The sequence below is a fragment of the Canis aureus genome, chromosome 1 (genome assembly GCF_053574225.1).
Source record: "Canis aureus isolate CA01 chromosome 1, VMU_Caureus_v.1.0, whole genome shotgun sequence".
Taxonomy (NCBI): Eukaryota; Metazoa; Chordata; class Mammalia; order Carnivora; family Canidae; genus Canis; species Canis aureus.
Window position 1 is genome coordinate 90173378 of NC_135611.1, and position 25192 is coordinate 90198569.

General features: G+C 42.3%; 1 protein-coding gene across 5 annotated transcripts in view; it reads left to right on the forward strand.

Moving 5' to 3' along the window:
• Positions 1–25192, forward strand: part of KANK1 (KN motif and ankyrin repeat domains 1) — a 207766-nt gene that overhangs the window by 62749 nt on the left and 119825 nt on the right. For all 5 annotated transcript variants that reach the window (XM_077908297.1, XM_077908314.1, XM_077908305.1 and 2 more), the window contains exon 2: positions 6611–6738. The gene's annotated coding sequence lies outside the window, so the exon portion shown is untranslated. The remainder of the gene's footprint in view (positions 1–6610; positions 6739–25192) is intronic.

The following is a 25192-nucleotide window of genomic DNA, read 5'->3' on the forward strand; positions in this document are numbered from 1 at the left end:
GACACGCTGAAATGGACAGCATGAAAGACTTAGACCTGGTGATGTTCCCAGTTCAGAGTATGGATAACACGAGCTAGCCCCCGTACATCCTCCTCTGCCCCCCATGCCCAGCCTGGCTCTGCTTTCTCTGGTCTGGTCCAGTGCTCAAGAACATGGTAACAGGGAAAGGATGGTATTCACTTGGGCGTCTTTGGATGTGAGGATCAAAACCGACTTGAGGAGGGCTTTCTCAGGATACTGAAATACCCTCCCCAAGAAACCAGGATCCCTTGAGAAAACCTAGAATCAAAAGTGCAAAGCACAAGGAAGGTGTAAGACCAAGTGTTGTCCTGACTGGCACCAGCTGCACCCCCACCTTTCTGCAGACCAGCTCTATCTGTCCACAGGCCCACCTGCTTCTGGCACCTGGCCAGTGGCTCTTTCACTACCGCTTTGAAGCCCTACTAGAGAAGCATCTTGTTTAGCACAGGTCGGATGTCTTTATATGCCCCGTGAGGCCACGGCTGGGTGAGACGTGTGTGTGCTGGGAGACGGTATGGGAGAGTCACCTCTGACCCTGTAGCTGGCCAGAAAATTCCAAAGAAGGGAGTAATTCATGTGGAGAGGACAGCAGCATTCCCCCCACGCATACCATTAACGTGGCTGTGGGCTTATTCATTAACTTCACACTCTGGGGGAGGAATCATCTTTGGCTTCAAGAAAATCTGGACGTTGGACCTGAATTTTCTTGGGCTAGACTGAGAATCAGGATCATAGATGACAGTGAATTTTCCAGAGTGACTCCACCCCAGGAGGCCTTGTGGCTGCCAGCAGGTGATGCCTCCAGTGATACCTGTCTCTGTCAGCACAGACCCTTTTTTTTTTTTTTTAAAGATTTTATTTATTTATTCATGAGAGACACAGAGAGACAGGCAGAGACATAGACAGAGGATCCTGATGTGGAAGTCGATCCTGGAACCCTGGGATCATGCCCTGAGCCAAAGGCAGATGCTCAGTTGCTGAGCCACCCAGGTGTCCCAGCGCAGACCCTTTAAACAGCCTCGATGAGAGCAAGGCTGAAGTTCACGGGTAAATGCCCACATGATGAAAGAGGCTCCTGAATCTCTGCTCTGGCAGCATCCTTCACTCTGAACAACATTCTGATCCACTGATGGAAATCAATGAATTTGAACTAATACTGTCTGAAAAATATATAGGTTACTAGATAGTAATCCTCTTGGCTTTGTGAGTTCGTTCCCTTACTCGGTTGTTAATTCAGACTGGGAATGAATCTTGGTCCACACAAACTCAGCGTGGCAAACAATACTGTGCTTTTCTGGGTCAACGTATCTTGTCCTCGACTGTGGAACAGGCAGGTTAACCTTGGGTCTCTTTCCCATGCCGCCATCCCAAGGTCGTGTCAGAGTTCCAGGCTCCTGCTATGTGTCATGAATTCGGAAGCCCCCTGCCCTGGGTCATCTCATCACACTGATCCCTGCTGCTTCTGGATCACAGTTGAATGTGGGGAGGTCACTTTGTCGCAGGAGGAGTCCACGCTCAGCACCCTGCCATTCCTTGGGGCGCCTGCGTGTCTCAGGGCACAGCCAGCGAGCAGGTGTGGCTGTTTGCTGCTCTCAGTGTCATACTCAGCTCTCCTGCAAGAACCTCTTCATCTGGGGGGGAGTGACTGCTCTCCTCTAAAGCCCTTTTCTCCTTAAGAAAGCTGGCCATGGCCTCTCTGATAGAGGGATGCCAGAACCTTCCAGCCACAGGAATGAGAGAAGTTGAGAGAGACAAATGTACTGAGGAGCCTCCTGCCCCAGAGTTGATGTGCTAGCCGCAGCCAGGCGGTGAGTAGGCTCTGCTTCCTCTGCGGTTGTGAGCAACGGTGCCCCATGGTCAGATCCCCACTTTGACATGCCTTCTGCTCATCCTCATGGCTCCACATCTGTGGGTGGCTGTACCCGCTCCAAACTGGGTACATAAAAGGCATTTGTTGCTGGGCTGTTTCCAAAGCCTGTTTGGAAACCTGTTTATTCCAGAAGATTAGCCTTCAAATTCCTAGGCATTTTTTCCATAGATCTTCAGTGAATTCATAAAAGTATCAGGAGAGCTTTCCTCTTCCCTTCTCTGGCAGTGGATGATTTTGTTCTGTTAATATTGCTGTGAGGAGACTCACCTACCTGGCTCCCACACACCGTGCACTTCTGTCCTCAGACTTTGTGCTGCAGACGGTTTCACTGACCAGCCACCATCCTTTGCTATTATGTCATCTGCGGCCTGGCCCACAGCACAACTACCGCATCAAAAAATAAAATAGGGACGCCTGGGTGGCTCAGCGGTTGAGCATCTGCCTTTGGCTCAGGGAGTGATCCTGGGGTCCCAGGATCGAGTCCCGTATTGCGCTCCCTGCAAGGAGCCTGCTTCTCCCTCTGCCTGTGTCATTGCCTCTCTCTCTGTGTCTCTCATGGATAAATAAATAAAATCTTAAAAAAAATAAAGTAAAATAGAAATGTTTGGGAGGTATGTGTGTGTGTGGGGGGGATATATTTAGGATTAAATTGAGAACCCTCAGTATAGCAGGTGGCAAAGCTGGCTCACAGCATTAATAAAACTATGCCCCCTTGGGCAACCAGCAGATGACAGAGGACGGGTAAATGCCTCCTCAACTAGAATTTCAGCACAGGCTGCACATCAAGTATTTATGCAGCAGTGCTTCTTAACCCCGGACAAAAGCATAGGTTTGCGTGGATACTGTTACTGCAGACGTCATTGACATGCAACTAGCTGAAGAGCTGTTAAGGGTGTTTGGAATGTTGGAAAGTAAACTGTCATGGGGTGAAGTTTGTAGGGGCTGATAAAGTGGCCTCAGTTCCTAACCAGGAATATTTAATCTTGCGACCAGCGTGGCTCGTTAATAGTAGAGACACATAACAGAGGAGGGAGAAGAGAGTTTACGAAAGCAGAGGATGGAAGAACGGATGGTGCAGAAGCTGGTAACCTGGTGTGCTGTTGGCAGAGAGACTGGAGTTACCGTTGGGAGAGAAACATTACTAAGAACACAGTTGGCAATAATTCTGTTACCGAGTCTCTTTTTAGGTCAACAGAGACACATTTGTGTATTACGTTCATAAATGTGTCATGCACACATACCAAAGTAGAGGTATTTATTCATACCTGATTTTTCTTTTTTCTTTTTAAAATTTTTTAAAATTAAATTCAGTTGATTCAGTTCATTTCATAATTCAGTTAATTAACATATAGCGTATTATTAGTTTCAGAGGTACATATTTGATTTTTCTAAATTGAGAGTAAAGCACTATTTTGAAGAAAGAAAATAAATGTTTGAAGGTTTGAAGTTAACTTTTTTTTTTAAGATTTTATGTATTTATTCATGAGACACACACACACACACACACACACAGAGGCAGAGGGAAAAGTAGTCCCTCCCCTACAGGGAGCCGGATTCAGGACTCCATCCCAGGACCCTGGGATCGTGACCTGAGCCAAAGGCAGACACTCAACCACTGAGGCACCCAGGTGTCCCCGAAGTTATCTTTTTGACAGTTTAGCATTAATTATATGGCTTACACAGAGGTGGTCATCCGGTATCTGACCTGAATCTGGACTTTTGTTCCTTTTGACCTGTCACATTATAGTCTCTGGTTTTTGTTTTTGTTTTTCTCTCTCTGATAAATGGATAACTATCATTGACCTGAAGCAGGGAAATAGAATTTAGAGCTGAGAGTTGACAGCATATGGCTGTTGAACAGTTCTGAGAGGTTTCTTAGAGACCCAAAACCAGGCACACATGGGTGGTGTTGGGAGGCAGAGGTTGGAAGGGTCTGTGGTCAGTTATATTTGGGGACTGAGATCTGTGCATATGGTGAAGCAAAGAGTAAGAGGATATGCAAGGGGAGGTACTTTTATTGGTTTAGGTTAGGCAAGCTTAAGGGCACCCCGGTCCTTGACAGCAAAGTCTCTGCTTGTCTGCACTTGCCCTCCTGGTGTCTCCTTGATCCCCTTCAGTCTGTATTCTGTACCAGCATATTGCAAATTGTCCTCAGGGGAAGAGACCTCCTTACTAGTGGTTTGGTTAAGTGTCATCTTGTTAGTCTGCCATCCACAGCCTGTGCATCACTCATATTTCTCTGGGCTCATGTGCCTCTCCAAGCACACGGTTACTCTCCTGCCTCGGTATCTCCTTCAGAGGTGGTTTTTTTCTCTGGGTCCCTTGATCCATTCCTGTGTCTTCTGTCATCACCCTTAGAACTTTCATTTAAGTTCTAAGCCATCATCTTTCTTGAGGTAAAAGTCTAGCCCTCATCTTTCTTGAGGTAAAAAGTAGCAGCCAATTCTTTCTCTACTCTGAGTCATCCCTGTTGCTTGATGAGAGTTTGATCACAAGATGGTTTTCCAAATTAGAACACATTCTCTTTGACACAAAATCTATAGGCATTGGATGTACTTAGAATCCTCTCCTGGCTCCAAGAGAAGACCCCTGGATTGCCTATGTATGGTTTACTCGTTGCTGAGGAAATAAGCTCCTGTATGAGCTTCTTCAGGGAAATGATGGAGTTAATTTAAAAAATAAATAAATAAATCTGGGACGCCTGGGTGGCTCAGCAGTAGAGTGTCTGCCTTTGGCTCAGGGCATGATCCCAGGGTTCCGGATTGAGTCCCACATTGGGCTCCCTGCATGGGACCTGCTTCTCCCTCTGCCTGTGTCTCTGCCCCCATCTCTCTCTGTCTCTCATGAATAAATAAATAAAATCTTTAAAAGATATATTAAAAAATATAAAAGATCTTACTATCTCAATGTACAAAGGCATATGAATTTCAAAAAGCATTTGCAAAGCTGATCCAAAAAATACTGGGTTTGTAACACTGAAATGTGGCCAACATTAAAGTGAAAAACTTAAAATAATTAGAATAGTGCCTTTCCAGCTGGCCCCCTGAGCTTAATAAACACAAAGCAATGGACAGTGCTGTTAGGACATTGTGTGAGGGTTACAGGGACACAGGCTCACCTGGGCCTTGAAAGAGGAGTTAAGAAAAGCCATCTCTTGCATGGGGGGTGATGGGCACAAAAGCAGGGTCTCAGGGTATGTTCTTTGGAACATAGTAGGATTTAGCCTGACTAGGACAGACAGTATTTGTTAGAAGTTGGAGGAAGATAAGATACAGCCAGATTTGGGAAGCAGCTGAGAGTCAGTGGAGGAGCTTAAATTTAACAGAAGAGAGTATCATTACTTCCATGGATCCGGATGTAAGAGAATGCTAGATTTGGAAACTTGAAGACCAGAAAAGGTCTAGATTTGGAGGTGTCCTATAAGGCCGGGCGGGAAGTACTCTGTTTCTTGAGCATCTGTTGTATGCCAGGCGCACAATCTCATAGTTCTTGCTTTTATAGTAACCTGAGGGGTCAATACCTTTGTTCGCCTTTTACACGCGACAGACTGAGCTCTGAGGAAAGGTGACTGGTCTAAATTTTGCAGAGTGCCTGGACTGGGATTTTATTTTATTTTATTTTATTTTATTTTATTTTATTTTATTTTATTTTATTTTTATTTTTATTTTTTTTAAAGATAATGCTTTATTTATTTATTTATTTATTTATTTATTTTTTATTTATGATAGTCACACACAGAGAGAGAGAGAGAGAGAGGCGGAGACACAGGCAGAGGGAGAAGTAGGCTCCATGCAGGGAGCCCGACATGGGACTCGATCCCGGGACTCCAGGATCGTGCCCTGGGCCAAAGGCAGGCGCTAAACCACTGAGCCACCCAGGGATCCCTGGACTGGGATTTTAAATGCAGGGGCATCTGACCTCAAAGCACAATGTGGATGGAGAACATTTTCGTCCATCCTTCATTTTGTAGTTCAGAAAACTAAGACCCAGGGGAGAGAGGACTTTTGGTGACAGGAGTAGGAGGACAGGCCCACCTGCTCTGCGAGAGACACTGGGTGGGCAGTGATCTGCAGAGAGAGACCAGGTTCCTGGCTGCTGCTGCAGGCAACTGGGGGCCCCACGGTGTTTGGCCAGATGGTGGTGGACCAGAGCAAGCACAGGGCACAGAGCAGTAGGGCATTGCAAGGGAAAGTGGTGCTGGATGGATCTCAGAATTGGGGGGTGGTAGTGGCTTACAAATAATCCCAAGGTTTTAATCCCAGGGAACCTCCATGCACAGAGAAAATCCTCTGTGGAGCTTGTTTTCAGAGAAAGGCCATGTGCTTCTTAGGGGGCGGTCTGACTCTGGAATCTACAAGTCGGTGGTATTGGTGAGCTGACTTGTGTACGTACTGACAAATACAGGAACAGCCGTGGGAGCAAAGGTGAAAGTCTGCAAGGAACCAGCCCTTGTCTTGGAAGGGATGGGGATATACCCCAAGAGCAAGCATCCAAGCTTGTCCCCAGAGCAAAGGAGACCCCCATTTGCATCATCTGTCATTCTGGGCCGTCCCTTCCACCCCACTCGCCCACCCCCATGGAAAACAACTTAACTCTACTATGATTTCTCTGCTCCCTAGCTGTCTCTAGTGATTGATTCCCCTCCTCTGCAGGTCTCAGGCCTGGCAAGGATATTATTACGCTACCACATCTCCCTCACCAAGATTCCTTTCCTTTCAGCATGATTGTCGCAGTGCTGGTCGGCCTGCTGAACGGCTGAATGGCCTCCATCATCGGGCCACACGAGGGAAATTGTCCACGGAGCTGAAATACTGATCACAGTCATTTTCCGGCCTGCCCTAATTGAGGTAAGGTATACTTTTTTTTCCGTATGGCTGTCCTGAAGCTTTCATGGTTGTGTCCTCTAACTTTGCTTTCTGGGGACCTTAATCCACTCTTTCCCCATACCTTTTATGCTTTAGTGAGCCTTTTGGATTGCTCTCCATCTGTAAATGTATAGGAGGGCAGGAAAGACTTTTATGAGATGAAATACGAGCAAGCTGCTTAGCTCTGAAGAATAAAGGGGAAAATGTATGACTCTTCAGATTAAATCAGTGAAAGTACCCTATTTCCATAAACACAGTATGCAGAGAGTGGATTATATTAGAGAAACTTAATAGATGGAAAGGAGTGTTATTAAGGCCACTTGAAAAAAGTAGAGGTAGTTCAATATTAATATATTGCTGGCTTTATTCAAGTAAAGAGAATCTAGGAAATAAATTTAAAAGAAAAGTCTCTGCTTCCACTTCTAGAGATAATCTCTGTTAGAATTTTGGTGCACTACTCATAATATTTATATCACAAATATTTGTAATGATGTGTGTCTGTGTGTGTTAACTGTGGTAACTTGTCTGATATTTGCAAACAAGTAACACTGATCACACGCTTGCTTTATGCCAGGCTCTATCCCAAGCACTTGACATATATTAATTTATGAATTCTCACAAGCTGGTAAAGTGAGTCTTTTGTTATCCCCACTTAAACATAAGAAAACTGAGGTGCAGAGAAATTAAATAATGTGCCCATGCTCACACAGCTGGTAAACCCGCTCAGAACTTGAACTAGTCAGATAAGAAAGCCTCATCAATGGGCTTTTTTCCACATACCTCTTTTCCTTAAGAATATGTTATTCCTTTTTCTATAGCATCATTTTAAGTGTGCACTGTTCACGTATTTGGCAATGCAATGACTCCCCTACCCTGTCTCCTTATGTGCAACCTTTGCGCACATCCATGATTATCTCCCCGGGACATACTGCTCCGAGTGGCTTGGCTGAGTCAGCAGGAATGTGGGAATGTATCGTTCACCTTTCAATTCACTCTACTAATGGTCTTCTCAACAGGTTGTACCAGTTTATATTCTCACTAGTGGTATATGGAAGTGCCTGATGACCCTAAGCCCTCAGCAACATTGGTAGCTTAGCAATTTGAATAGTTTTGTTTGTTTTCCAGTTTTGTTTATTTTCCAGAAGATTCCAGGTGTCCTTGTTCATATCCATATTCTCGCCTCTATACTCTAGAGCGGTGATCTCATGCTTGGCTTTTCTCTCCCCACTTCTGTCCTTGGTCACAAAGGAGTAGTAGGACAGTGGATAAGAAGGACATGGTCCCTCGAGCTGGATGCCTGGGTTTGAATCACAGCTGTATTCTCTGCCTCCATTTTCCCATCAATACAATGGAAATAATACTAAAACCTCTCATACCATGCTGCCCGGTGATAGCTGATGTAAGGTACTTGAGAACAGTGCCTGACTCTTGGTATGTGTCCAGTTAATTACTGGCTAGGACTGTCTTCCAGAAGTCCATGCTCAGGGGTGCCTGTTAAGCATCCAAATCTTGATTTCAGCTCAGGTTGAGATCTCAGAGTTGTGAGATTGAGTCCCACTTCAGGTTCCATGCTGAGCGTGCAGTCTCCCTCTGCCCCTTCTACTCATGCACTCGCTCGCTCTCTCTCCAAAAATAAATAATCTTAAAACAAGGTCCATATTCCTAAAATTAAAAAAAGGTTATACTTGTTTGGATGACATATGATTATGATCAAATTTGCAATTCACAGTAGCATCTAACATGCTCACATTGTTGTATCGTTAGTGTTGACACCGTGAGCAGCCTAAAGGTCGCAAATAGCTGTCTCTGCTTCAGTGGGTGCTGACAGGTCACAGGTAATGAGGAGACAGTAATAACAGGCATGTGAAGTAAGTAGAATGTGAAGGTGCTTTATGAGCTCAGAGAGCACTTTCCCACGCATTACTTCCCTGGGTCCTCACAGCACGGCTGTGAGGAGCTGGAGCAGCTGTTATTAACCTCGTTTTATAGAGGAGGAATGAAGTGACTCGTTCACTTAAGGTCATGGAAATGGTCAGTGGCAGAGCTGGGTGTGTCCTCAGGCTTTCTGACTGCAAACCCTTACTCTGGGTGCTTCGGGACATAATGAAGAGGAAGAGAGGAGGAAGGAAGGACAAAAGGATGGAGGATGTAGACTCAGATGCTTTGACTTAGAAAGGAATATGTGAGGGGGCTCAAGTCTTAGGATCTGAACGTAACTCCTGAATGGAGAAAGAGAAAGCATTTGTTGAGATTAAGAGCAGGGAGCTTGCAGTTTCCGATCTGAGAAAGAGGATCTATTCAGAATAGTCTATGTGTGAAGTGGACCAGGGAATCCGAAGGGCTGCCAAAGATCTCAAGGCAGAAGAAGCAAGACCCAGATAATGTCACTCAGAAGTTAAGTGACCATATTTACACACTCTTGTCATGTGGTGCGGGATGTTTTAATGAGTACATGGGCAAGCAATGGATCTCAGTTTTGGGTTCCAGAAACCTTGTTGAGGGCTATGCTTATTGTCAGGTGCTGGATAAGTGAAGCGAGGAGAGAGTAAATGACTTCTTAATCTGTGAAATGAGGTTTTAGACTACATAGATGCTTCTAGAAGTCCCTTTCTACCTCACCATTTCCTGATTCAGCTGCAGTCTACACTGAGTCTCCTGTTTATGACTCCCTCTGCTAGATGGGTGAGCCTTTCTACGTTAGGATCTAGATACTTTCTTTGCTTACTATTTTTTTTTAAAGATTTTATTTATTTATTCATGAGAGACACACACAGAGAGAGGCAGAGACACAGGCAGAGGGAGAAGCAGGCTCCATGCAGGGAGCCCAACGTGGAATTCAATCCCAGATCTCCAGGATCACGCCCTGGGCTGAAAGCAGCGCTAAACCACTGAGCCACCCCAGCTGCTCTCTTTGCTTACTATTAAAAGCAATTATATATATATATATATATATATATATATATATATATATATATAAAATTAAAGATAGATAAATAAAAAAAGATTTAACATGCATAATCCTACCACCATTAAATACCCACTGTTAATGTTCTTCCAAAGGTTTTACTATGCCTAAATAAGATAAAAATCTTATTTCTTATTATTGAAATATAATTGGGGATCCCTGGGTGGCTCAGTGGTTTAGTGCCTGCCTTTGGCTGCCGTGATCCTGGAGTCTGGGGACTCCCTTTGCCTGTGTCTCTGCCTCTCTCTCTCTCTCATGTGTGTGTCTCTCATGAATAAATAAATAAAATCTTTAAAAAAAAAAAAGAAAAAAAAAGAAAAAAAAGAAATGTAATGTAACATACAGTGTTAAATTAGTCTCAGATATACAACATACTGATTTGACAATACATTTACATTACTCAGTGCTCACCACCGTCTGTCACCATACAACATAAATGTCAATGCATATCCTCCTAGCTGTGTTTGAGGCTGCTCTTAATAATCTTTAATGTAAATTCAAGAAAGACATTTTTGATATAAGTTGAAAAATCTGAACAAGTTTACAAATGCCACTGACAGTATGCAAGAGCTATCTTTCCCACACTCTTCCTAATAGTAGAGTAGAATTTAAAAAATAAAAAACATTTCTATCTGGTTTTATGGACAAGTGAACTTTTGTCATGTATTTATAAACCATTCCTATTTCTCCTCCTGTGAATTCTCTGCTCATGTCCTTTGCCCATATCTCTAGAGGGACGTTGGCTTTTTTGTTACTGATTTGCAAGAGTGTTTTTATTGCAAGATATCTTTTATTATTAAAATACTGGGGCAGCCTGGGGGACTCAGCGGTTTAGCGCTGCCTTCAGCCCAGGGCATGATCCTGGAGACCCGGGATCGAGTCCCATGTTGGGCTCCCTGCACGGAGCCTGCTTCTCCCTCTGCCTGTGTCTCTGCCTTTCTCTCTCTCTCTGTGTGTGTGTGTGTCTATCATGAATAAATAAATAAAATCTTTAAAAAAATAAAATAAAATATTGTAAGTTTTTATGTCCTTTGCCTTTGAATTATGCATGGTGTTTTTAAAAAGAAGTAAATATTTAATTTTAAGTAGTGAAATCTTTTCCCTGTGGTTCCCATATAGACTGACTAGGAAGCAGGAATGTCTCTAACCGTCCCCCCCCCGCCCCCCCACAGACTACCCTTTACATGGCGGAATGACCTCTTTCAAGCGTCCTCCTTTCTCAGCACACCCCAGCCTGAGCTGTCACGGCAGTGTCCTTACCATGACCTGGCTCTGCCTGCCCTCCAGCCTCACTTTTGTTAGGCTCTGTCCAGGTGTTCCAGCGCCCCTGGCCTCCTTTCCATCATGGACCATCCCAACCTCTTACCTGCCCCTGGGACTCTGCAGGTGCTGTTCCTTTTTCTTGAACATGTGCTTCTGTATGTGAACACACACATGCATGCATGGACACACAGTAGCGCCTGTGTTCACACATGGTACTTGCAGCTAACTCTATCTCCTTCAGAGAGGCAGTTCCTGAGAGAGAGCCCCACACAGAGCAGGCTGCTTGGGTTCACCTGACTTCCCCGTTCACCAGCTCTGTGCCCTTGGATGCACTCACCTCTTCCTCACCTGGAGTGTTACAGTCATCATCATAGTAGTCCTTATTTAGCTCAGAGTTGCTGGGAGGAATAAATAGGTGAATTTATGCAAAGGTCATAGACATTGACCCCACGCACAGAAGTGCACATTAGTGGTTTACTGTCCTGGTCATTTTTCAGTTCTCAGAGACGCTGTCCTGTCCAGCCTTGGTTGGCATTCTCGATCTCGTAATCCCCTTTGGTCCCCTTTGAGACTTACCAGTATGCAATTATTTTGCATCAATTTACTTTGTCCTATTTTCTTCTCTAGCCTGTGGCTCCCTAGGGGCAGGGGCTGAGACTGTTGTCCACACCGAGGTTTCTGATGCTTTGCTTGGAGCATTTGTGGAAAGAATGAATGAATATCATCATATCCAATCAGAGACTGCATTGAAATTCACCTACGTTGTATTCTTGTTGTTTGATGGTTTTATTTCACATTTTTAAATATTTCATCTGTGTGAAACTTAATTTCAAGTCTGGTTTGAAATATGAATGCAGAATTTTTTCCCCCACATGAGGTAGTGCATTGCAATTTTTGTTACTATTTTTTTTTTAAGAGAGCTCTGACCCAAATTCCTTTGGGACTCTGATGTTTTTTCTTTTGTTTGTTTGTCTCTCCTTTGTTCATCATCCTTTTACAAAAAGTAAATGCAGAAACTGTTCCTTGACTTCAAACAATTCCTCATGAGTGTAATGGCCCAGTACCAGGAAAGATGCTCCTGGGGTCACTTCCCATGGCCTGTCTTCCAACGAGGAAGGAAGACATGGTGTTACTGACTCTCAGACATGTTCCATTGTTCATTACCTAATGCTCCTGAACCAGCTAGATAGTTTAGGCAATGCTGTTTTAGATGTTCTGTCTCCCATTTTAAAAAATTACTGAAATCTTGAAACTTCCACATTCCACTGACTAAATTATTTTCCCTTAATTGCCTCTTGCATTTAGGTGAGGGACAAATATGCCTTGGCTGACTATGTATTCTAATTTTTGTTTTGGAAAGACTGGTCACTATTCTTTTCCATATTTTACCTTTCATGATTAAAATTAGTGACAAAAACAAGACATACCCATTGTGATAAAATATGTATACAGAAGGGGCACTTGGGTAGCTCAGTGGTTGAGCATCTGCCTTCGGGGTCCTGGGATCGAGTCCCGCATCGGGTTTCCTGCAGGGAGCCTGCTTCTCCCTCTGCTTGTGTCTCTGACTCTCTCTCTGTGCCTCTCATGAATAAATAAATAAAATCTTTAAAAAGAAATATGGATACAGAAAACATGGATACAGTAAAAACCTGACTGGTGGATTGTACCTCCTGGATCACCCCTTACTATAACCACTTCTAAGTTTATAGTAGTATGTCCTATCAGGCTTTTGTATGCTTAGATCTATACACATGCACAAAGGTGCGCGCACACACACACACACACACTCTCTCCCACCCCTGCAAATACTTGCATGCTTTTTCTGAACGATGTCATAAACCCACTTTCTTGTACACATCAGTGGGCTTTAAAAACATTTGAAGCCTTTGTTTTCTAGCTGGCAGCATGTTAGAGAAGTTACTAATTGATCTTTTCCCAGACCTTTAAACACCAAGTCCTGCTTAGCTGGTGTGAGTCACTGGATGTAATCTTTCAGAGGGCAGGGGCTCAGGCGCACTCAGGAATGTGGTATCATCTGATAAGGATCTCCATCTCACTGCAAAGGAAGAAACAGGGACTTGGGGCGGGGCGGGGGGAGGGGGAGCCAGCAGGGTGAGGAAGGTTCATGAGGGTACACATTCAGCGACAATGGGTTATAGAACATGTAGGCTGATGTCTAGGGAGAGGGGCTTGCAGATTGGGGTGCTGTCAAGTTATAGAATTTTTCTCTGTCATTCCCTTCTGCCTTTCTTTTTTCTTTTTTTTTTTTTCTTTTTTGATCCTTGAGAATAGAAGACATCAATGGGGTGGACTGGGTCACAGGCTGTGTCCTTCACACAGGCAGCAGGAAGCATGCCGCTGACCGGCCTGGGGTCTGATCTATGGAGCTGCAGTCCAGGGATCCAGAGGGGTTTCTGTAAGTGATGGGGACCCCACACCATCTGCAGAATGGCACTTGTTGGGGGGTTTTGCCACCGTGCTCCCTCTCCCCCTTATTGCACCAGAGAGGCCAGTTTCATTGCTTAAGGGGACAATTTACGGCCGTGGGCTTATCTCCTTGTTTTAGCTTTTTATGTTTTTCTGCCGCTTAATAAAATGTGAAGTCACAAAGCAATTAAATAGTCATGTAGTTTCCAGGCAGGAGGTGGAGGAAGGCTACCCGGGGGAGAAACGTGAACATGATTGACAGAGGCTGGCTGGAGATTTACATTGGAAATAACTCGTTCCTCAAAACTTTCTTCATTTCCTGGTGGGAAGTAGGGGGTAAATCATGGATCAGGAGGATGGATGATTAAAAGTGTAGGAGTTATGATTTCTTTTTGACTTTGTAAGTCTCTAAATCTAAACCTTAATGGAGGGTTTTCATTTTAGGGACTCTTGAGGAAGTGATGGAAACCAGCCCTGCCAAGGATTGAAGTGAAGCAGAAACACTGTAAAATCTCTAATTGCTAATAAGCTTCAGTTTGTCTATATTTCATAAAATGTCTTAAGATCCAATGAAATGAAGTAGAGAATTCATTAGTCTTTTTTTTTAATTCCTTAAACTCAGATCCACGAGTGTAGATATTTTTGAATATTTAAAAATACCAGATGAGGTTTCATATGTTAGAGTCTAGAGTTTTTCTAAGTAGCAGTTAGGAATGTGTAATAATGACACTTAAAATGAGGGAAAATGTGGACAATCGAAGGAAAAATATGGAGAGTCGAGGTTCCCTGTGCCTCTTTTCCCAGCCTCCTCTAATGTAAAAGAAATGCTTTTGATTTAGCCACTTTGTATTTGGTGACCTATTTATTCTCATCAAGAGAATTAACAAGTAAAGATACCATATGTTGAAGTTGTCGTTGTTTCTTATTCAAGAAACATTTTGATTTGAAAGAGTTTTGAATAGCTGCCTTTTGATCTGATGTTCTCTTGTTTCCAGGTAACCCCATTGAAATGGCCAAAGCAAATAGCTTAAATTAAAATGGAGTTGTTGGGGCACCTGGGTGGCTCCATCAGTTAAGCATCTGCCTTCATCTCAGGTCATGATCCCCGTCCTGGTATTGAGCCCTGCATCGGGAGTTTGCTTCTCCCTCTGCCCTTCTTCCTCTCTCTCTCTCTCTCTCTCTCTCTCTCAAATAATCTTTTTAAAAAATGAAAATAAAATGTAGTTTTATTTATTTATTTCATATCAGTTGAGAGAAGGAGTAATTTAAGAGTTAATTTATAGGACCCAGAAAATGAGTGGCTCAAAGGACAGTGTTTTTCCTGGTTTGAATGTCTGTGGCCATGAAAGCTTTCTGAAGGGGAGACTTCATGCCTCTGCAGGAGCACCCCTGTCCCCTCACTTCACCTCCACAAAAAGATCAAGAACCGGGAAATACACTGCATAGCCATCCTGTTGCTGTTGAGCGTATGCTTCCTGACAGATGACCCCCGAGATTTGTGCTGAGGGAATACGGGCAATGTTAATTTCTAGAGCTTTTGGTAAAACAGCTTTTATACAAGATCAGTAAATCTTGTATACCCCTGCCAAGGGTCCTGCGTGTGGGCCGTGGAGCCTGCGTAGTTCATTTTCTGCCCCTATAAAGGAGGTTGTGGGATTTCTTTAGATGTTGGTCGCTGTGGGTGAAGTCTGGAGACAGAGAGCTGTGTGACCTCCAGCCCTTATTCTGGGTTGTTTCTCAGGCAGTGGATCATTTTACTGCCCCGGGGCCTGTGTTTAATCATTAGCAGTCACTGGTTTTGAGTATGTGTCATTGCCCCTGGTGACAGTCCCTTATCCACCCAGAGTGCTGCCCAGGGAGGTGTCTGGGTGGAGAAGACGCCCATCTGCATGGGTACCACCGTCTTACTATTCGAGTGGAAGGTAATTCAGTGGGGAATGTTTTTGCTCTTACCCATGTATTACTTCTTTTCGATTGTGTGTGTCTTCAATGACATGAAATTCACATAACATAAAAGCAAATACTTTAAAAATGAACAATTCAGTGGCATTCTGAATATCACAGTGTTGTATAGCTGCCCCGCTCTGTCTACTTCCAAAGCCTTATTACCCCAAAAGGAAACCCTGGACATGAAGCAGTAACTCCCTATTCCCTCCTCCCTCAGCCTCTGGCAACCATTCATCTGCTTGTTGTCTCTCTGAATTTACTGATTCTGGGTGTGTCATATAAATGGAATCGTATAATATGCAATCTTTTGTGTTTGGCTTCTTTCATTTAGCATGTTTTCAGGACTCATCCATGCCGTAGCATATGGCTGAATAGTATTCTGTTGTATGGATATGCCACAATTTTTAATTTATTCGTCTGGGTTTTTTTGTTTTTGTTTTTGGGTTTTTTTAGATTTTTATTTATTTATTTGAGAGACAGAGCACCAGTAGGGGGCAGAGGGAGAGGGAGAAGCAGACTCCTCACTGCTCAGAGAGTCTGACTTGGGGCTCCATCCCAGGACCCCGTGATCATGACCTGGGCCAAAGCCAGACACTTAACCAACTGAGCGACCCAGGTGCCCCTATTCATCTACTGATGGACATTTGGATTTTCTCTACCTTTTGATTCTTGTGAATGATGCTGCTGTGAACATGGATGTATAAGTATTTGGGTGCCTGTTTTCAGTTCTTTTAAGTATATACCTAGAGATGCGATTGCTGGTCACATGCTAATTCTATTTAACTTTTTTTGAGAAACTATCAAGCTGTTTTCCATAGACATTGAACCATTTACATTTGTATTCCCATAAGGGTTCCAATTTCTCCACATCCTTGCCAACACATGCTGTTTTTTCCTGTTTTTTTTTTTCTTTATTGTAGCCATCCCTGTGACTATGAAATACTCCATTATGTTTCTTTTTTTAAAGATTTATTTGTTTACTTCTTTATTTATGAGAGACAGAGAGAGGCAGAGACATAGGTAGAGGGAGAAGCAGGCTCCCTGCAGGGAGCCCGATGGGGGAGTCCATCCTGAATCCTGGGATCACGACCTGAGCCAAAGGCAGGCCAACCACAGAGCCACTCAGGCATTATATCCATTATGGTTTTGATTTGCATGTCTCCAATGACAGATGACATTGATCATCTTTTCATGTGCTTATTAACCATTTGTGTATCTTCTTTAGAGAAACGTCTGCTTAAGTCCTTTGCCCATTTTTATTTTATTTTTATTTTATTTTTAATTTTTATTTATTTATGATAGTCACACACAGAGTGAGAGAGAGAGAGAGAGGCAGAGACATAGGCAGAGGGAGAAGCAGGCTCCATGCACCGGGAGCCCGACGTGGGATTCGATCCCGGGTCTCCAGGATCACACCCTGGGCCAAAGGCAGGCGCTAAACCGCTAAACCGCTGCGCCACCCTTTGCCCATTTTTAAATTGGGTCATATTTAAGAACAATAAATTGGGTTGTCTTTTTGTTGTTGAGTTGTAAGAGTTCTTTGTATATTCTACATACTAGACCCTTGTCAGGTGTATGACTTGCAAATATTTTCTCCCATTCTTGTCTTTTTGCTATCTTGGTAATGTTCTTTGACACACACAAGTTTTTTATTTTGATGAGGTTCAAGTGATTTATTTTTTTTTCTTTTGTTGCTCATGTTCTTGATGTCATATCTAAAAATTACTGCCTAATCCAAAGTCAGGAAGATTTTACCCTTATGTTTTCTTCTAAGAATTGAGTTTGTGTTTTTCTGTCTTAATCCATTTTGATTAATTTTTATAAGGTATGAGGCTGGGGTCCAACTTAATTTTCTTGCATGTGGTTAGTCATCCCATTTGTTGAAGGGACTCTCTTTCCCCCATTGAATGGCCTTTGCACCCTTTAAAAGAATCAATTGGTCATATGTGTGAGGGTTTATGTTTTGGACCTTTAGTTTTTTCCCCATTAGTCTGTATATCTGTCCTTACACTGTTTTGACTACTATAGCTATGTAATAAGTTTTGAAATTGGGAAATGTGAATCCTCCAACTTTGTTCTTTTTCAGTATCTCTTTGGGTATTTAGAGCACCTTCCAGTTCCATCTGAATTTAAGCATCAGTTTTTCTGTTTCTGGGGGGGAAAAAGGCTGTTGTTGGAATTTGATACAGATTGCACTGAATCTCCAGATGGTAGTATTACTCTCTTGACAACATTAAGTCTTCCAGTTCATGAACACTTGGTGTCTTGCCATTTTTTACATCTATCTTGTTCAGCATTGTTTCATAGTTTCGGTGTATAAGTATTTCACCTCTATTAAATTTATTCTTAGATATTTTATTCTTTGGATGCAATTGTAAACAAATCTGCCTCCTTGATGTCCTTTTCCAATTGTTCCTTCCTGATGTAGAGAAGCACAACTGCCTGTGTGTTGTTTTTATTTTTAAAAATTAAAGTTAAAGGGATCGCTGAGTGGCGCAGAGGTTTAGCGCTTGCCTTTGGCCCAGGGCACGATCCTGGAGACCCAGGATCGAATCCCACATTGGGCTTCCGGTGCATGGAACCTGCTTCTCCCTCTGCCTGTGTCTCTGCCTCTCTCTCTCTCTCTGTGTGTGTGTGTGTGTGTGTGACTATCATAAATAAATAAAAATAAAAAAAATTAAAGTTAAAATAATTATCTCTGCTGGTTATTTTAAAAATGCCTTAAGATGGGGCACCTGGGTGGCTCAGTTAAGCATTCAACTCTTGATTTCAGCTCAGATCTTTTTTTTTTTTTTAAGATTTTATTTATTTATTCATAAGAGACACAGAGAGAAAGGCAGAGACACAGGCAGAGGGAGAAGCAGGCTCCCTGTGGGGAGCCCGATGCCAGACTTGATCCCAGGACCCCGGGATCATGCCCTGAGCTGAAGGCAGACGCTCAACCACTGAACCACCCAGGTGCCCCTCAGCTCAGATCTTGATCTCAGGGTCATGAGTTTAAGCCCACATTGGCCTCCACACTGAGTGTGGAACCTACTTTAAAAAATGATGTAAGAACCCCACTACCCCTCCATATATTTCTGTTAAGTTTGATATGTATCTTTGCATATATTTTCTATACATACACATACAAATAAACCTTCTTCCTTTGGGTAGACTCATAACATACTTTGTCTACATTTTAAATTAAGTGTAGATTATGAGTATCTTTCTAGGTCAGTACATCTAGATTTACATTATTCTTTTTTAAATGCTACAGAGTATCCTGTTGTACAGATGTACTATACTTGAAGAATGTTCTTTTAATGAGCATTTGATGTGTTTTCAGTTTTTTCTGTTACAAACAATGCAACAGTTAACAGTGTTGTACCTGTTTTGATACATATTTGTGTGTGTCTTGAAGGTAATTTCCCATGAGTAGAATTGCTGAGGCAAAGAATAGACACATAATATCTTTTGGTGGATGACAGTGTTTTTGTTCTGTTTGTTTATTTTGGGCATAGATACTATCTACCCTTATCTAAGAACTCACAGTGAGGGATCCCTGGGTGGCACAGCAGTTTAGCGCCTGCCTTTGGCCCAGGGCGCGATCCTGGAGACCCGGGATCGAATCCCATATCGGGCTCCTGGTGCATGGAGCCTGCTTCTCTCTCTGCCTATGTCTCCGCCTCTCTCTCTCTCTCTCTCTGTGACTATCATAAATAAATAAAAAAAAAATTAAAAAACAAAAAAAAATTAATACTTAAGAACTCACAGTGAGTAGTTAAATGCTTCGGAAAAAAATGTGAAAATGAGGCTATGTCTAGCCCTTCTTATTCTCTGTGCAATGTGGTAACACATAATCTCAATAAAATGTAAATAATGAAACCCTGTTGGGTATGTTTATGAGCTATGCGAGCAGAGTGTTTTTAAATGTGTTGTTAACCCAACTAAATGTTGTTAGGTGAGGAAGCAGCTAGGAGCACAAAAGTGCCTCCTGGGCTTTTCTCTCTCTTACCTGCTGTGCACCCCACCCCACTCCTAACCTGTCTCTCACTATCTACCCCCGCCACACACACACACCATTGCTGGCCATCATTCCTAAAGATCTTTCGCTTGTCTATAGAATCTGTGAACACCCAGTGTTCTCTTCTCTGGCAAAGTCCAAGAAAGACCAGTTTGGGAATTTGCTAACACATTCTGGAGGCAAAGACTTTGTTTTTGTTTAAGTCTAACTGAGAAGCTGATCTAAAGCCCAGAAGGCAGACCACATCCATTTTGAAAGAGGGTCACCCTGATGTTCTGGTTGGGGGAGCGGGGGGTGTTAGTCTCACATCTCACATCTCTGTGCTTTTCCTGTGGCTAAGTAAAACAGAGGAAGATGCTTTTGTAAAAGGCCCAAAGAAGAGAAAGTCAAATGGAAGTGAGGAATAAGAGCAAACTCTGTTGCTTTCCATTTCCATCCATTTTTTTAAATCTTTTATTTTGGGATGCCTGGGTGGCTCAGTGGTTGAGCATCTGCCTTCAGCTCAGGTCATGATCCCGGGGTCCTGGGATCGAGTTCTGCATCAGGCTCACTAGAGGGAGCCCGCTTCTCCCTCTGCCTATGTCTCTGCCTCTTTCTGTGTGTCTCTCATGAATAAATAAATAAAATATTTTTTAAAAAGATTTTATTTATTTATTCATGAGAGACACAGAGAAAGGGAGAGGCAGAGACACAGACAGAGGGAGAAGCAGGCTCAATGCAGAGAGCCTGATGCGGGATTCAATCTGGAGACTCTGGGATCACGCCCTGAGCCCAAGGCAGACGTTCAACCACTGAGCCATCCAGGCGTCCATAAAAATTTTTTTTTATACACCTTTTATTTTGAAATAATTTGAGACTTGGGGAAAAGTTGCGAGGAGAGCACAGAGTTCACACGTACCCTTTGGCCAGCTTCCTTCGGTGTTAATATCTTACAGAACCACAGTGTAATGATCAGAATCAGATTTAAATTGCTGTAGTACCTCTGGCTACACTATAGGACTTTATTAGCCTCCCTTCCAGTTTTCCACGAATATCCTTTCTCTGTTCTAGGATCCAGTGCAGGATCCCCGTTGATGTGAGTTGTTCTGCCTCCTGAGACTCCCACAGTTCTTTAATTTTCCCTTATTTTTCCTGATCTTAATACCTTTAAACAGTACTGGTTAGTTCTTTGGTTGAAAGAGATTTCCTGAATTGGAGGGTATTCTGATGTTTTCTGACATTTACTCGTGAGGCAATGAGTGGTTCCTTGATGTCAGTTTTTCTTATCGGTGGTGATGCTAATCGTGATTGCTTAATTCACATAGTATCTCCTGGGTTTCTTCACTATAAAGTTGCTGTTGTGATTAATAAATTAGTCTCTTTGTAATTAATAAATATCTCGGGGGTAGATCAGATCTTTTGAGTCTTTCAGTGATCTTGTTTCTTCTCAAGCTTCCATGCACTGGTTTTAGCATCCATTGTGGGTCTTGCCTACAATAATTATGATGTGCTATTGGCCTAAGAACCATTTGGTATCTCCTTCATTTCTTATACATTTATTTATTCATTCTTACATAAGGAAGAGCTGTCCTCTTATATATCCATCAGTGTGGGCTCATGGATAGTTATTTTAGTCTAATGGCTCTAATCCAGTGCTGTCATTATTGATTTTGTTACTCACATTGCTCTCGCTTTGGCCATTGACAGTTCTTTCAGATTGGCCCCGATGTCCTTTGATATGTTCCTATCCTTTTTCCAGGGCTTTCTGACTTTGTGACACCTCCAGATTTTCCAGGGCCATCTTGTAGTTTTCTTGCTCTAGCCCTGGAGTCAATCACTTCTTCAAGGAGGCTGGATCCTTCTGGTGGAGAATGGTATTGAGAAACCAGTATCTGTGTTGGGTGTGTACATCGTATCTGGTCTATCATTGCAAAATCTTCCATCGGTTTTGAAGTAAGCTATTCCCCATGAGCACAGTTGTGGCAGGCCTGAAACTTGCTCTCTTGACTCTGTTGGGCAGTTAATCATTTTGGTGTAAAATCATTCTGATCAGACCATGTAATGGTGGGTCATTAAAATCAGTTGCGCATAGAGAGCTGTAGACAAATAGGTATCTGGACTGTAAATGGAATGGGTTAACTTTTTTGTGGAAAAAAACATTGTTACATTGAAAGGCTGGTGTCAGCATCCAGACATTCCTAACATTCCTTTAATAATCTTTCATGGACTTTTCAGTCTCACTTTTAGCCCATGCCATATTTTAAGGTAATAAGAGTAACTCTTGGTCTTTCTGTTAGTTATAGAAGCTAAATACTACCTGATGTATCCCTATTAGAGTGTTTTATACAATGTCTAAGTACAGATTGATTATTCCTATAATAAATTATGTTTGCATAGATATTACGTGGCACAAAACTTTTGATAAATTAGTTATGTCTTTATAATTTTATTTATGAAATCTTATAGTCAAGCTATTGATAAAATATTTTTTATTACTTATGAGCATTGAAGGTCTCTTTTTCTTGGAGAGTCAGTGTAATTTCTTTGCTGCTTTCAGTTCTTTCAGAAGAGGGCTTGCCTAGATGAGATTCCAATGTGACTCTTTTTTTCCTCTGTAATTTTTCCTATTCTGTTACTACATCTCAGCTCTTTTGACCACCAGTTTCTGTGAAAACAAAGCATGAAGTTAAGGCACATTTCACATGTGATTGGTGGTAGGATTATAATAGTTACAAAGTGTATCTGTCTGCAGCAATAAGGATCTTAAGGGGTTTTGCTGTATTTCAGAGCTCATTCTTGGGTCTAACCACCTGTTTCTTGTATATGGAGAAAGTGTTTCTTGTTCCTCTTTGGAAATATAGATGGAAAAGTGAGTTTATATCAGCATTTAAGAAGGTGAATCTCTTTCAGGGACATTTTCCTTTTGACTTTGTCATTTTGTAAGAAATTTCCGTATTCTTCCCACTCTTGATATACTTCAGTTTGAGAGTGAGGTTAGGTACAATGTGGTAAAAACCCCAGCTGGTCAGTTAAAGCCTGGTGGTGTCATGTTTTGAAAATATGCCTGGCTGACTCTGACCTCTAAATGTGTAAATTATCTTTGCAGTAAGAGGCCTTGAAGTAGTTTTGGTAACTAATCATTATATGATCATTCAGCCGGAAGAATTTGCTAGAACAGCTAATGTATCTTGCATCCAATTTAAAGGTTAGGAGTGTATGACTGTAACTGTGGTTGTGTAGAGAGACACCCACTAACATTTGGTATTTTTTTACTATTATCTTTGCCTTTCTCTTGTTCTAGAACAGAGGAATATTTTACCTACTATATTAACAATTAGCAGGTCCTATTATTAATTAAAAGGATAAATGGACTTAACTTTTTTCTCATTTGAAACTTTCACCTTACTATGGTCTCAGAGTCTTGGGATGGAACCCTGCATCAGGCTCTGCACTCAGCTGGGAGTCTGCTTCTTGCCCACTCTCTCTGCCCCTTTCCACCCTCTCTAAAATAAATAGAATGAATCTTTAAAAAAAAAAAATTCACTGTACCATGCCTGATTTTTCTTTTTTTCCACTAAGTGATGGTTGAAGAGGTGGGTGGCATATCAGTGGCCCTTGAACTTAGCAAAAAGCTTCCTTATCCTATAGAATCTTCACTTTGGGGGACCAATTCATTGATGCATTAGTGTCTAAGGTAACAGAGCTAATATTCAAAGCACCAAACAACTACTGTTCTAATTACTCTGATTATTGATTGATTCCATCTCTTTTCTGGAGATATAGCAAATATTAACAGCAATGCTAATCCTAACCACTTATTGAATCATCACTCTGTGCCAGATAGTGTGTCGGATAGTTTGCCAATAGAATCCTCCTAATACGTTAAGTGACTTGGGGCACTGAGATGCCTCAGTTGGTTAAGCATCCAACTCTCTATCTCAGCTTAGGTTTTGATCTCAGAGTGGTGAGTTCAAGCCCCTCACTGTGCTCCACACTGGGCATGGAGCCTACTAAAAAAAAGAAAAAAAAAAAAAAGAATAAAAAATGTTAAATAACTCATCCAAGATTACACAGAGAACAGCTTGGGTTTTGTCGAAGGTCAGTGCTTATCACATATAGCATACTGTGGTTGTCCTCATGTCACTAAAGAGGAAGATGCCTTTAGGATCACCTTTCCCTCAAAGTATTTTTAAACTTTTGAGATACTTCAAAGTATTTTCTAAACAATTATTTTTTTTTAAAAGAGGTTCTGCTCCCAGCGTGGAGCCCCAAACATGGGGTTAAACTCAAAAGCCTGTGATCAAGACTTGAGCTGAGATCAAGAGTCGTATGCTTCACCAACTGAGCCACCCAGGAGCCTCATTTTTTAAAAAATATTTTATTTATTTATTCATATGAGACACACAGAAAGAAGCAGAGACATAGGCAGAGGGAGAAGCAGGCTCCCTGTGGGGAACCCCACACAGGACTCCATCCCAGGACCCTGGGATCACCACCTGAGCCAAAGGCAGATGCTCAACCACTGAGCCACCCAGGTGCCCCATTTTTTAAATGATTCTTAATGTTAGGTGTTTGGGGGTTCAGCTATTGTTACACCTTTAGTTTCTAAACAAAATATTGGAGATAAAGGTAGTTGCTCCCAAATGATGCAGTCATACATTTTCTTGAAGCAAAGTATGACTTCTCTTTTAGACTTTCTTGCTTTCCTGTAAGTAGAAACTTTAGGGCTGGGAGCATTACATTTAATGGCAGAAAGGATAAAATAGTGAACATGACTTTATATAGACTGTGAAGATGAGTCAGTTGTAACTGCCTTGACCTTTGGTGGGAATGCCCCTGGGTCACCCTGCCCCCAGCAATGTTGTATGGAATTTGGATTTAGGAAGCCTGGCAAATGATGCAATTGGGAACTTATCTGGAATAAATAAAAAGCCCTAAGTTCAACCTCCCTTGCATTTATCCTTCCTGAATCTCTAAGATGTGAGCTTCTGATTATACTGGGCTCATAATGAGATCATCCATGGAAGAAGGAAGTCTTGAGAAAGGAGGGTGGATCTTCCTCCAGCAGGTAATTAAAAACTTGCCTTACAGGTTCTGGAAAAGTGGGGCCAGAGGTATTGGGCATAAGATGTAAAAGGGTTTTGCTGAATGATGGATGATTGGGACTTCAAGGAGCTCTCTAGCTTCCATAGTCTTCAAGTTCTCTTCTTAACCTAAAAAGAGACATCGGGGACACTTTATGAACAAGGCAATCACAAATAACTTGAACTCTAAAGGACCGTATTTGGCTATGGGTTTGGGTGTAAAGTCATCATGTGACTTTCACGTGAGGAACACTTAGACGAGGAGCCAGAAAACGAATTGTCAGAATTTTAAGCTGACTGTGCCTGCCTCTGAGGTGGGTAACAGGAGCACTTATTTCAAGCTGATATTTCAGAGAATGACCTTGTCACAGTACTAACTATGGAAGAAAAGGTCGTACTGGTAAGAAGCAGTAGGTCCTGGTCTGTTTTTTTTGTTGGTGGTGGGAAATCTCCCGTTATCACCTTGTCTCTTAAATCACACTTCTAGAAGTGTCTAGAAAATGAAATTGCAAAAACAAAAAAACAAAAAACAAAAAATGAAATTTCAGGAGAAATGAAATTCGTTGTTCTAATCGAATATGTGCTATTTGCAGATGCTTAAAAATCTGGGGGGCATTGGCATAAATAGAACACACTGGAGCTGGCTTTCCTGAAGTTGGATGCATTCTAACGTGGAAGACCTCTTATCGTTGGAATTTTCTTGTTTTAATTTTTTTTTTTTTTTAGCGTGGAGCCTGCTATGGGGCTTGAACTCACAACCCTGAG